The sequence below is a fragment of the Lepisma saccharinum genome, chromosome 12, assembly GCF_977018435.1.
Source record: "Lepisma saccharinum chromosome 12, izLepSacc3.1, whole genome shotgun sequence".
In the NCBI taxonomy this organism is placed as follows: domain Eukaryota; kingdom Metazoa; phylum Arthropoda; class Insecta; order Zygentoma; family Lepismatidae; genus Lepisma; species Lepisma saccharinum.
Window position 1 is genome coordinate 52934007 of NC_139240.1, and position 14008 is coordinate 52948014.

Genomic DNA, 14008 nt, shown 5'->3' on the forward strand with positions numbered 1-14008 from the left:
ATCTCCAATGACGTCACCATGCTTATACTTCAAGGTGTTGTCGTAGTAAATTTCATTACATTATGGCCAATAGTTTGATTTTTATAAGCGAAAATTCAGGGGCGTAGAGCGAGCGAAACACCATGTATTTATGACCATGTAGCAGGAAAGGCATATTTATGTGTGTAGGGTCGTCCTACAAATAAAACTGACCACCTCTCTGTTGGAGAGGTCACTAGATTTTTAATTCATTCATGCAAACAAGTTGAAGCAGCATTTAATAGTAAGGTTCGTGTTTTCTTTTAAAGGTACTAGAGTTGACGAGTTGTAACTTTGTGGGTGACCTTGGCTACTCCGCTTAGGGAGAGATACATTTCCGTAGATGCCACCTAGTCGCTGTTTGATTCGTCTACAGTAATGAAGGAACGCAAGAATCTTGACGCGCATTGGCTACGCTCCTCCCTTTTCTACTGCGCAACCGCCCTTGGTAAGTGTTCACCTGCAAAGTTACTCGTCAACTTTAACCAAAATATTGGCATTTGATTTTAATGTTAAGTAAAATTCATACGTAAAGAATTTCACAACAAAAAAAATATGTTTAATCATATTTAACTGCATATTTTACTACTTTTAGTTACATATTTTGACAACTTTGCAAGAAATGCAAGAAAATGCATTATATTTTTATTCAAGTACAATATAGTGTTCTAGAGTCTTTCTTGATTCACCTAAACACTTCAATTTTTCACGAAGCATTTAAACTGTGTCGTATCTGGTTATTTGATTAACAATGAACCAGGATACCAACAATTACATGCATTATTGGATCAATAAATGCATGTGCAATGCACTAATTACAGTTGTTGCATTTTCTTTTAATATGTTCGTGGATTTTGTTTGCTTATTTGGTGTTTTAAGTCCACTTTATGCACAGTAAGGCTACAGCGCATTGAATGACGTAGTGTGGAAAACGACCCAAGAAACTAGTTCCCGAGACGGATGACAACATAGATGGCAGTGCGATCAATGTCGGTGCTAATTTTCTTATGAAAGTAATGCGGCTTAGTTAGTTTTTGGAATATATTGTGTAGATTTGTTTGTCTAGAAAGGCGGTAAGTGAATTGATGGAAACAGTTATATTTGTGGAGTGATTTGCAGTCACGAAATGGCATTAATTTGAAAACAAAGTAAAATAAAATTAATAAATAAATAGCATGCGTAACACAAGAAGAAACATCGCAATGTGATTCCGGACGTCAGGTGTTGGATTGTGTACTAGAGTTTTATTATTCTATGTTATTATAATATAAATAGTATCCTGAGAGATATTTCATACCGAGGCGACAAACCACAAGTGTCGCTTGGAAGCGAGCAGTCCGTAATCAATGCAGCCTTTCGAACCGTAGGGACACAAGCTCTGACTGCAACGTTTCCTCAAGCAGATTTTACACCAAAGCGACAAACGATACGAGGATTTCACACCAAAGCGACACGGGTCCTTCGGTCCAAGGCAACTTTCACACCGAAGCGACACATGTTGCTTGGAAACGAGCAAATGAAGAGCAACATTTCACATCGTAGCGGCATGACGGGAAGCACAGGCCAGCGTTCGGTTGGTGAAATCCTCAAGCGATAAGTGTCGCGTGCCCCTTCGCTTTGGTGCGCAATCTCCCTAAAGCAAGACACTCATTGCATCGCGCATGCGCGAACAACAAACCACGGCAACATGTTGCAAGCTATTGAGGAAATGGCCCAGTTTGAGAAACGCAGAAGCGACAAAGCGACACGTGTGGCTTATCGTGTCGCCTAGATCTGTTGTTGTAATATGCGGTTTATCGTGTCGCCTATCTGTTGTTCGAACAATTAACGCTTGCTAATAGACTGAAGGCACCATGTCGCTTGTCACTTAGTTGGGAACTCCCCCTGTAGCGCGTCGCTTCGGTCTGAGCACCCTTCCTTTAAGGAGCTTTCCGACCGAAGTAACAAGTAGCATGCGAATACGCCATATGAACGTGTCGTTTGCTGTTTGGACCCTCATGTGCAATGAATGCTATTTTACAGTCTGGAAGTGTGTGTCAATAGTCTGACAGTGTGAACATCCCGTGTCGCTTGACCCATTGGTTTGAAAGTTTCCTTACACTCATGTCGATGGCACTAAGAAAGTTTTGTGGGGTTCCCCTTGTCGTTTCATGCAATCATCATTATCATCATCGCCGCGATTAGTATAAAGCGGAAGAAAAGAGACAATAAATATCAAAAATACAAACGCTTCAGTGTGATTATAATTAAAAGAAATGATGATGATGATGATAATAATGAACCTAATTCACACACAAAAATTTAGTTGCCAAGAGCATTCCACGCGTATTTTTTCTCCCGTATTATTAACGAAAGTTTGACAGTAACAGGACGTGGTCGACTGTCTAGAATGTTCGTTAATATCTTCACTGTACCAAATATCATAGCAATTATTACATTCATAGAAATGCTTCATGTAAAGGAATCAGACGTTGCAGCCAAAACTCCATTTACTTCCATTATAAGCAGACGAATGCCATGCACGTGTACCGACACCAGCGCCTCTAGCGGTATCATTTTCGAGTGGAATCAGCCAGAGATGCCAGAACAGTGTCGTTTTCCACACTACGTTATTCAAGGCCCTGTAGTAAGGCTAATCGGGATTCGAAGCAGTATGTGCCTCCAGCGGGTATCGAACTCGAGACCCCTTGATTACAAAGTAACGACGCTACCACAGCGTCATCGGAGAGGCCCTATGGTGGATATTTTTTGGGGGGAGGTTGAGTTGTATTAAGTCCCCTTTGTGCACAGATAGGCTATTCGGTACTGGATATACAGGGTGATTATAAAGTTTAGATCCATTTCTGTGAAAAACAGATATTAGAATCAAACCAATAATGAGAATGGAAAACCTAACACTTAGTAACACATAATGTATCAAAACTTCTACAGATAATGTAAACACAACCTCAGAGTAACACATAATCCATCACAGGTTGCACTGAGCCTTATTCCAAATGACCACCCTTCACGTCCACACAATACTCCCAGAGAAGCACCGCTGCACGAAACGCCTTTTCTAGCATTGTACACTGCAATGTACAATATCTGTTTTTCACAGAAATGGATCGAAACTTTATAATCACCCTGTATGGTTTCAAGTGGGATTCATACCTTTACTATAGGGCGACAACGACGAGCAATCCTTTCCTCCTTGAAAATGTTATTGTAAATGTTGTGATGGGTGATAGTACATCCCAAAACTATTATTTTTCCCAAATGGACATGCACAGTTACAAAGCATAAAGAAAGAAACAGGATTATATAATTAGTATCAGAATTTTCCTCTCTAGCTTTTACATATCTTTACATATCTTACTTGTACATTTCGCAACACACGACTGCCATCTGTGGTGAGTTTGGTAAGTTGTTCAACAATCGTAACGCATTGCAGTTACGTACATTATAGGTATCTAGAAGCACCAATATGGGCGTATATATAGTTCACGTAAAGGGGAGGGTTCAACTTTTGGTATGATTAGGGTTGCTATTAGTGGCGGCGATTAGGAGGGGTGAGAGGGGCAGTTGCCCCCCTACTGTTTGCCACTTTTGCCCCCGCACTATGCTAAACCTTATCTACGAGGGCAAGAAAACTGTCTTTGCTCCCCTAGTTTTGGAACCCAATTCCCACCACTGGTTGCTATATTTCATAAGTGAAAATCCGGGACACTACTGAATGGAAGCTTGTTGGGGAGCTGGGGGGGGGGGGGGTGCTGGACCCGACAAAGTTGCGTGTACGTACTTATCCATTATCATTTCTTTATACTTCTCAAAGTGAAACAGAAATCTAATTCGAAGCATATTATTAATCTTGCGATTTCTTTTCGGTGCCATAATGAACTAAGCTGCTATCTGACAATGTGGAAACTTTATTTCAGAACTGCGGTCAACCAAGTACTGACTGTTTACAGTAAACAGCTTGCTATGCAATGGAAGAGATTTGTAACTGAAATTCAATGCTGCTATCAGACGGCGGCGCTATCGTTAAGTCAAATATCTTTGCAGAATCTTCTTGTAACTCGATAACTTATACTATCGACAGTGAGCGGTTAAATGTACAGTTATATTGTATAGTAAAATGAGCATTTTAATATTACGCATTTAAATATAAATAAAGTAAAGGTCTTAATTATTTCATCTTTCCCACCCGATTCCAGGACATTTGTGCATCCCGAAGAAACTATTCGGGACACCAGCCAGATTATATCATTCCGGGATTGTTCCGGAAAATCCCGAACGTATAGCAGGCCTAGGTATGATCAGGCTATCGAAATCCAATCTATCAACCAGGCCATCCAACATTTTGACACACTGTTCCAATGATGAGGGATAACCATTTCACATTTTTGGAATAGGTTGTTGCAATTTTGCAATGTGTTGACTGTGTTCAGAGAAACGTGAGTTCAATTCTACTACAAAATGGTCCAAAAATGGGCAATTACCTTTTAATATTCTTTTGTGCTCTCAGCTGGTGCATTGTTCCCTCAGGTTTGACGGCTGGGTGTATTAGATCTCTTCGCTTCTTCATCATAGTTTCTCTGCTTTGGATTAAATTTCATTAAAGTTCTCAGAACTCTCTCTGTTTCAATTTATATGTCTCTTAAGTTATTTTTATGTTAAGAGTACTTAATAGTCCAACTTTTGAGGTGCCCAACATAATGTTGAAATATTTATCTACATTTCCACAAGTCACGCTACTAAGTATTGATACTTTTCTATTCATCTTTTGTCAAACAACTTGAGAATGTTACGCTGTTTCACTGGTTTTCTTACACTGCGTTTTTAAAAACCAAATTCCATTAAGAATACTTGAGGGAAGAAAAAAATCATTGATTTGACAGTCCCAATGAAGGTTCTTGCTGCACAAATTCCGAACCTATCAGAAAATTGCAGACATTTGGTCTGCAGTCCCATCTGGTGTGTGGAATTACGTAATTTCCTTCCCATCCGTATCCCGTCATATACGTCTCGAATTTAGGAGAAAAAAAGAAGTCCGAAGAATTTTTTTATGAACAAACGGATAGAACAGGTAATCTGGTAATTTTGTTGAACCATAAGGGAGGCTTTGGACCCCCCTTAAATACGTCCATGGGCACCAATAATCGAAGTAGACAATTTTAGGCATGATGTAGTACCCTGAACAACCTATAAATCTGTCACGGGAACAAAATAGGAATTTATGGCAATATCTGGGTTTTACTTTTTAAATCATAGACTTGTAGATAATGTCTTCACCATGTTTTGTTCATTTTAATTATTCTGACACGTTGTAAAGTTATTTAACTATCCTTTGGCAGTACAGGGTGATTAAAAAACACCTATAAAATTTAAAGCAGTTAAGCTGTGTACAATTGGTCCTGAGGGAGGATGATGCTATATGTAAAATGAGGCTAGAAATTCAGAAGAAATGAAGTGAAGAATGATTTCCTCAACGTATGAAAGTAAGTAAAAAGTTATGAGCATATCTTTCACTTATAAATCTGCTCACTCCTGTATGCGCACTCGTAGACCTCTCTATTTACGCAGAAAGGAATGAGATCCGGGGTAAGTGGAGGCTATTGAATCGGTCCTCGTCAACCATGCATAATTACTCACATATTTTGTATTCTCTTGTTACAGGAGCCAGGTTTGGAATACTGGAAAGAAAGATAGGACTAATACACATTATTATAAACTGTGCCGTGAACGTTTGCAGAGAAACGCAGGTTCCCCCGATAAAGGAGACAAAGTCCCTGCTTATTACTCCGGCAAAAGGGATGTATCTTCAGGTTAAACCACTGGAAAGCTGTTAATAAAGATATGTACATGTATCAGTGGATCTAACTTTATTAGAGGAAGTGCTGGTATTGCGCAAAGGTTGGATAATGTAACACTACGATTCTAGCTTCGGTGAGGTGTGACATCTGGTGGGAATTTTATGAACTGCTGCACCAAGGTTAGTGGAAGTTATAATGTAGCCCGATAGATGGCAGCAAAATGTCTAGTCGTTTCTGCAGCATAAAAACTGATTTTACAAGGAGCATACACTTTTGAAGGAACATAGATTTCGCATTATTAATGTAACTTGTTGTGAAATGAGTGTATTATATAATATTATCCGTCCACGAGGAAAGTTGTACATAATAAACAACAAGTTCACAAAACAGAGTTGTGAAATCAGTTCATAAATATGGTCTCAAATATGTAGAAATTGGTTAAGTGATATAAAGTCGTACTTTGGGCCAATATAAAGCAGAATAGTATTTAACTTTGCTGGTTGCAATACCCAGTCGTAGATGATGCTGTTAAAACTTCTGTAAGCTGTATTGAAAATAGAAATTACTGCATTTATTATTTATAGACCTGATCCATAGGTATACTCTTTTAATAAACAAGAAGAAATATTTTCTAGTAGGTGGTGCCTAATACTGTGGAATAATATACGAATACGTCATTAACGAGATATTATAGTACCAAATCATACTAAATTAATTTTATTATGATTATTAATATTGTTAAATACCAAAAGAGTTGTTGTGACTGACTAGTAATTTTAAAGTGTTTTACAGTATAAAATAGTTCTATCTAAACATCCTCAAGCGTCACTCCTAAGATGCTGACCGTGCAGGTCGAACATCAGCCTTGGACATTACTCCGAAACACAATACGGTGCATAGTTGAAGTCCTGATTCGAACGCCACTTTACTACAAAGAAAGTTCCGAAAGATCAGTTCCCTCTGTTACAGGAGTAAACAATCACCCGCCACGTCAGCGTTGAGTCCAGTATATCCTCCCTCAAGTCTTTCCCACGAATAGCGTCCGTTTTAGGAACTGACAGTACTTGTCAAGTCCATGTGGAGTAAATGAGATGTTGCCAACTCAGTATCTTTAGATATTTCTTAACGCGAGGTTGCGGTTGCGTCATCTTTGCTATAATGTGTTATTATTGTGCTGTGCTATTTATTTTTTATACAATGTGCAGGCCTTGGGAAATGTTGCAAGTCTAAACACTGCAGGTAAATATGGCAACAGCGCTTCTCAGAAAAACAGGTGCTGGCTCGAAACCAGAATCGCGTCCGGTCGGCTTAGTCTCGAGTTGCGTCAAAGGTGCTGAACTGGCGTTCGAATCAGGACTTCAACTTTTAAAGAAACCAAGAGAAATACAATGTGGATTGGTTGATTCTGTTACTACGCGTCGCTTTTCCTGCCCGTTTGGCTAATCGCGACCATGAGGATGAATGCTGATACAATGAAATTGACAATCATATGAACAGAGCACAGCATAATAGCCACAATGGATTATACTGATTGTGAGTCCAGATGCCATTGCCACGTTAGTGTACAGTAGCATAGTCTGCAGTCAAAAACACCCATTTATTTTTCCCATGAACATGATTTAGTAATGTACTGAATCTTATTAATATCGTCCATTATACATTACATTTTACTCGAGGATATTACCAATGGAGTTTTAATTAAATGAAACGAGATAATTAAAAATTACGAGATTTCTCTTGCATGAGGGTTCTCTCTTCTGTGGTGCAAATATGTTTATATAATAGTTTCATAGAATCCCTCTAAGGAAATAGTCAGTTTGAGAAATAAATTATTTTTACTGTTAAAATTGCATACGCCATCTTCACGTACGACAGGGAAGTTTTAATATTTGAATTATAAGCTATGGAATGATTATGCGATATATGAACGCAATGGGGGTGTGCGTATAGTTACTTTCTGAAGAATATGGTGACAAGTGTTTGGCAAGAAGTGAGTCTCAGTCCAATTTATGCACAGCTGAGGTAATTCGAACTTTATAATTGTGATCCGAATCATTTAATTGTACCATCGCTAGAAATGGAACTCAAGCTCTGTTATTGTAGTGATTACACATTTTAAACTGTAAATAATAATAATATTAAAAATAACAATAATAATAAAAATAATAATAATAATAATAATAATAGTTGTTGTTGTTATTGTCAACCGACGTTCGTGTTACAATAAGATTGAGTCGAACTTGTGAAAATACTGAATATCTTGAATCTCGTTTTACATTCAAAACAGTGGCGTGGTAATAAACAGTTTATAGGCAAGGGACCCGGATACAAAGACCGTACCTATCGTGGGGAAGTATGTGGTTAAATACACTTTATAAATATTACATATTATAAAAAATGAAATGAAGTATCAATGAAATAACATCAGAGGCATGTCAAATGAAACGAAATTCCTTACTTTTTTAAACACGGATATTATTTTAATAATGGTTTCTACATTTTTAAATTTGTAGTACACATTATGTGGTGCCCAGCCACTTCTGGTACCCCCCGTGCGCACGCCTATTAATTTACACGTATTTTTTAAAAAATGTTTATTCTACATTGAATATCTATCTCATCTACTAATGTGTATGGTAGTATGGGCTAGCCCCTGTAACCCACCCGATGACGACGCCGCTGATTTCAGGTGTTGTTACTGAATTGACAAGAATACCATTATCGCTATGTACATTAAAACTACTAGTTCTTATGTATCAGACTCAAAACATAGACTGGAGCGGCCTGACCTTTACTTGTCCTGTTTTTTTCCCTCAGTCCCTCCAGGCAAACACCCTAATTGAAGTTTCTTTTCTTCCCTGTGCGGTTAACAGAACGAGCGAAATACGCGACGCTGCATACGTAATCTGCAGAACCTGACGCGCATTATAGAAACTTTAATATTAATGCCTGAACTTCCTATATTTACAGATAACTCATACCATTCCTCTGCCCGACCCTGTGGTCGAGTGGTTAGCACATCGCGCTGCGACGCCAAGGGTCCCGGGTTCGAATCCCGGTCGGGCTTGGTTGTTTGTGAATGTCCATTCATCAATTTCATCATTTCATCACTCATCCCCATCTTCGCAAATTAGCCAAGAGGCACAAAACGCGAAGTAAAATAAACTAAATCAATCAATCAATCAATCATACCATTTCTCTGTGGGTTTCGCCAAAGCTCAAGAACTTTCACCGCGGCTTCTGTGCGTGCCTCATGCTTCAGGCGGAGCAAGTTGTGTTGATCCACATGCTTGAATGCCAATGTCGTGGTTTTCTTACGTAACAGACCGGACTATTAACGTTTCAGTTGCTATTAGTGTTGGGCGATTGAAAAAATATCGTCCAGGCGATATCAACTAGCCAATATATCGTCACGATATTTGGCCTTACGTATCGTGGAGACAATATATCGCCGATATCACGATACGGAAAAAAATATCGTATAGTATCGTCTGTGACGATATTTTCTTGACGATATATCGCGATATCAAATTTCCGATATCGTCCATCCCTAGCTGCTACCTCTCACTGAAGATATCTTCTATACTCCATTGCGGAGTGATTAGCACAGCGCGTTACGAGGCTTGGGGCCCCGGGTTCGAATCCCTGCTTGGGATTGGGTGTTCTTTGTGATTGTCCCTTCATCAATTTCATATCATCTTCGCAAGGGGTGTAAGCCAATTGTCAGCCTTACTTCCACGTAGTACACCCTGGACTGCACTTTGCAGACTAACAAGTCTCTGGCGTCTGGAACTACGGCCAGTGTAATCCTTGTAGGACTGTGTGTGTTGTCCTTGTTTGTGCTGTGTGTCCCTTTGCAGCCTCAGTGCTTAAACCTGGTAAGAATATTTAAGAATAAAAGAATATTCAATTTTTCTATTTTTTTCACCGTTGCACAGTCCATTCACACTTTATAAATATTCTTTTCGCACCCACATGTCAATATAATACTTGGATTTTCGCATATTTTTTTTTCGCAACGCGATTTTTTCACCAAGCCGCACACAAGAACGAGCACATGTAAAAACCGAAGTTCCGCCATTTTGATTCACATAGTACCCTCTTCTTCCTGTTCTCTCCTCCTCAATACTGTACACATAAAAGAGTCGGGAATTAACTTTAAAAGCAAGTTCGAAGACTAAAAAAAATTTTTTAATATTCCACAAAGTAAATATAATAAAGAAGTAGAAAGTAAAAACGGCCAATCAGGAACGTAGTCTCTCAACTGACTACTGGTTGAGTACGTGAATTTTCCACTCGCTAGCGACAACGCGATTTTTTCTGTCTGCAGCAAGCAGATTGTACAACAAAAAAAAACTCGCACAAGTATATGCGCATGCGCGACCTACCCGTAGACGAATCTCGCACAGCTGACGATGTAGCAATCGCCTCGGCTCGAGCAAATACATCGCGGAGCGCAAAACGTAAACAAATGATAATAAAATACAAACCAATAAAAATGCAGAAGTTTATATTATAAACTATTCAGTCTCGAGAATCTCTTGCATTACAATTTGTTATTCCTTCTCTTTTCTAATTTTTCATTAGTGATCTTTTACAATTTTATTTGAGTAGCTTACTCGGAAAACAATTTTTTTTCATCACAAATCTCATGCTTAATACATGATATTTTTTTTATGCAAACTCAGTTTTAAAATTGTATCTTTGTCCCTTTCAGGGTTCACTAACGACAATGGCAGTACTGTTACTACTTTCCTTTTTTTCCCTCATTTTTTCGGTCACCATGCCGACTGAACATGTGAAAATCTCCTCGGGAATTTATCTGAAAGAATTACCAGGAACCATCCCTTATCATTATACCATCCCCATCTACTATAATGTAAAATTAGAAATGCCTAAACCCCAGCACTTCCCATCAACACTACATAATGCCATGTGCAACAAAGGTGAAGAAGATTCCAACCAATGTAAACTTGCGGTCCAACTCCAAAATTTTCATTCACACCTTTTTTCACACCTTTCCCTCTTCACACGACCCACCCCCAACACTTCCGTAGTTAGACAAAAGCGTGCACTCCTTGGCTTTATAAGTAGCATTGCTAACTATTGCTGTGATTTTGCCACTACTAAGCAACTAGAACCCCTATTCCAAAATGCTCATGAAGTAAAACAAACGATATCTAACATTAAACTACAACTGCAAGCTAATCATATTTTCTATCAAAATTTAACTGGTGAAATTCACTCTTTCCAACATCAGATTGAGGATGTTTTTACTGAATATGCTAACCACTCTGATAGTTTGGCTAGAAATCAGGAAGCATTAATTAATAAACTCAAAAATTTAACAATCAAAGATGCACATCAAGCACAGGCATATCTCATCGAATTTATGACCCTAACCTTCCAGCTTAGCCAAATGTTCACCCTTTTTGAATATGAGAACACCATTAACAATTGTAAACATCATTTTCTCTCTGAACATGTTGTATCTAAAACAACACTGCACCGAGACTTGAAAAAGATTCAAAAAAATATTCTTCCTACTGGATTTGATATAGCGATTCCTCTCACCCTTATTGACATGTATTATCAGATACCACTGTCCCAATGCAGAATTTCTGCTGATGCTGTCAATATTGAGTTGAAGGTGCCTATCACTTCCACTCAGAAGAAATATAAACTTTATTTAGCAATCCCTGTCCCCTTTTCGTATCAAAATTTAACATGTGTAGTGTCGCATAATCCATCGTATATCGCCCTCGATGATTCTCATAATGTTGTCACTATTAGTGGTACAGACCTTGAAAATTTTCAGGTCCATACGCAGAAATTGTGCCTTCTGCCTTCTCACACAGGAAGACACGATGGGCTCAATTTCTGTCTTTCCAAATTGATCCAAGCAACAACCGTGGCTGATACGATGAATGGGTGTACCTACACATGTCACGAATCCCACCTCACCGATGTGGTCAAATTAGATTTAAATGTATATGCAATAATTAATCCTCCTCCTACCATCACCTTTTTTTTATGCTAATGGCTCCACTTTACATTATAATCTTACCACTTTTCACGAACCCGGTGCAGTATTGTTACACGTGGCTTGCCGCACAGATGTACTTATCACCCCCGATATCAAAATTCATGCTATCTTTCCTTGTGGTTTCGATCATTCAACAATCCACCGAACAATTCATATCCTTCCTGCTGCCTGGACTAACAATCCCAATTTTCTACTCGACACCCATTATAAAATTTCCCCCCTTGTGAATGCAACGGCTCTTTATCATAAACAATGGACATTTCATATCCCTCACCTTAACCTCTCCCAATATAAAGTTCTTGACATCCCTCCTATAACTCCACTTTACAGACAGGCGGATTTTCCTATCATTATAATTTTCGTCTGGCTCACATGTCTCACTCTAGGTGTCATATACCAATTTAAACTTCTCCACATTCCCCTTCTCTTATGTTTTACTTCTAAGACTCGTGCACTTACCCCTCATGACCTTGTAAAATCTCCAGCACATACAACCTCCTATCTTTTCTTAATTTTCATAGCTCTCCTGCTTCCTTGTATTTGCATTACTTACATGTACTTACGTCTAAAACGTCACACTTCTTGCTGTTCATGTTGTCACCGGCGAACCCCATCTCCTCCTAAGACATGTTCCGTCCCAATTATTAGTCCTCCTATTTCCTTAGCTGCTATATCTCAACGTCCCGCACATTCCCCACCACCCCCTCCCCCTCTTCGTCAACTTACAACTCCCACTCGCTTAGCTCCTCCTCTTCCCACACGTATCACCTTCGATGATGGCTACTGTCTACCCATCCCTGTCATTTCACTTATGTCACCTTCGACTCCAACCTTTACTCTTCCGCACTTAGGCGAACACTTTTTATTATAACTTCCCCTTCCCTCCGCTTGTCGGCTCCCCCTTGCACAACGTCACCATCTGGCCATACTACACTCACGGCGTTTCTCAAGCATCTCGTCGGCAGTTCCGCATACAGCCAGTCACCCAGCAGTCGGTCAGCGAGGAATCATCCTGGAGCAGCTGTATAAGCAGCCAAGCAGCCAGCCAGCCAGCAGCCATCTATTGCGGACATCATGCAGCCAGCCAGCCAGGAGACCTCCTATTGCAGCAGACACCATGCAGCCAGCCAACCAACAAACATCATGCAGACACCATGCAGCCAGCCAACCAGCGGCCATCTATTGCAGACATCATGCAGCCAGCCAGCCAGCAGCCATCTATTGCGGACATCATGCAGCCAGCCAGCCAGGAGACCTCCTATTGCAGCAGACACCATGCAGCCAGCCAACCAGCAGGCATCTATTGCAGACATCATGCAGCCAGCCTGCCAGCAGACATTCTATTGCAGACATCATCATGCCAACACCATGCAGCCAACCAACCACCAGACATCATGATGCAGACATCATGCAGCAAGCACATAAACATGTAGCCAGCAGACCACAGGCAGTCTACAGCTCAGCATACCACCAGCGGCCAGCATCCCAGCTGAACATGCAGCCAGACCAGTGCAGTACCAGCTATACCGACAGATCCAACTTCTTTTTTTTACACATTATTATATACAGGGTTTTTATTTTTCTTTACTCAATGTACCTTCAATTATTATTTCAAAATATACTCTCCATAACCATCTCTACTCTGCTTCGTAACCACTCACAGTGGATACATCTTGGCCAGGGGAATGATGAAGGAATTGGGAGCATAAAGATAGAAACATTAATTTGCCTCAAACATCGCTCAGAAGCTCTCAAGTTGAACGCTCATTCACCCCACATTCCACCGGATGCAGAGCCGAGCAACAAGAATTTTCCACTCGGCTCTGCACAGTCAGCAAGGCAACGGCCCTCGCCAGCGGTGAGTGCACCTCCACTGTAAATTTCCATCTGCATCCAGGGATACCCCAGGTGCACAGTGGAGGTGCAAAGTCCACCAACCTATGACTCAAATCCAATGTATAAAACCGCTGGAGACAGTAAATCGATCTCTCACTTCGCTCCAATATCACCACCAAACTGATCGACGAGAAGACGACGACGGCCTGCTGAGAGATCCCTACGTTACGAGGCGGCAACAAGCGAGAAGTCCATAAGCAGTCCGGATTAAGTCAGCCGAAGAATCTGCACTTCATTTACAATCAAGTCGCCG

At 40.0% G+C, this 14008-nt stretch overlaps 1 protein-coding gene across 1 annotated transcript in view; it reads left to right on the plus strand.

The window, feature by feature from the left end:
- Nucleotides 1-14008, plus strand: part of LOC145996330 (uncharacterized) — a 123998-nt gene that overhangs the window by 62479 nt on the left and 47511 nt on the right.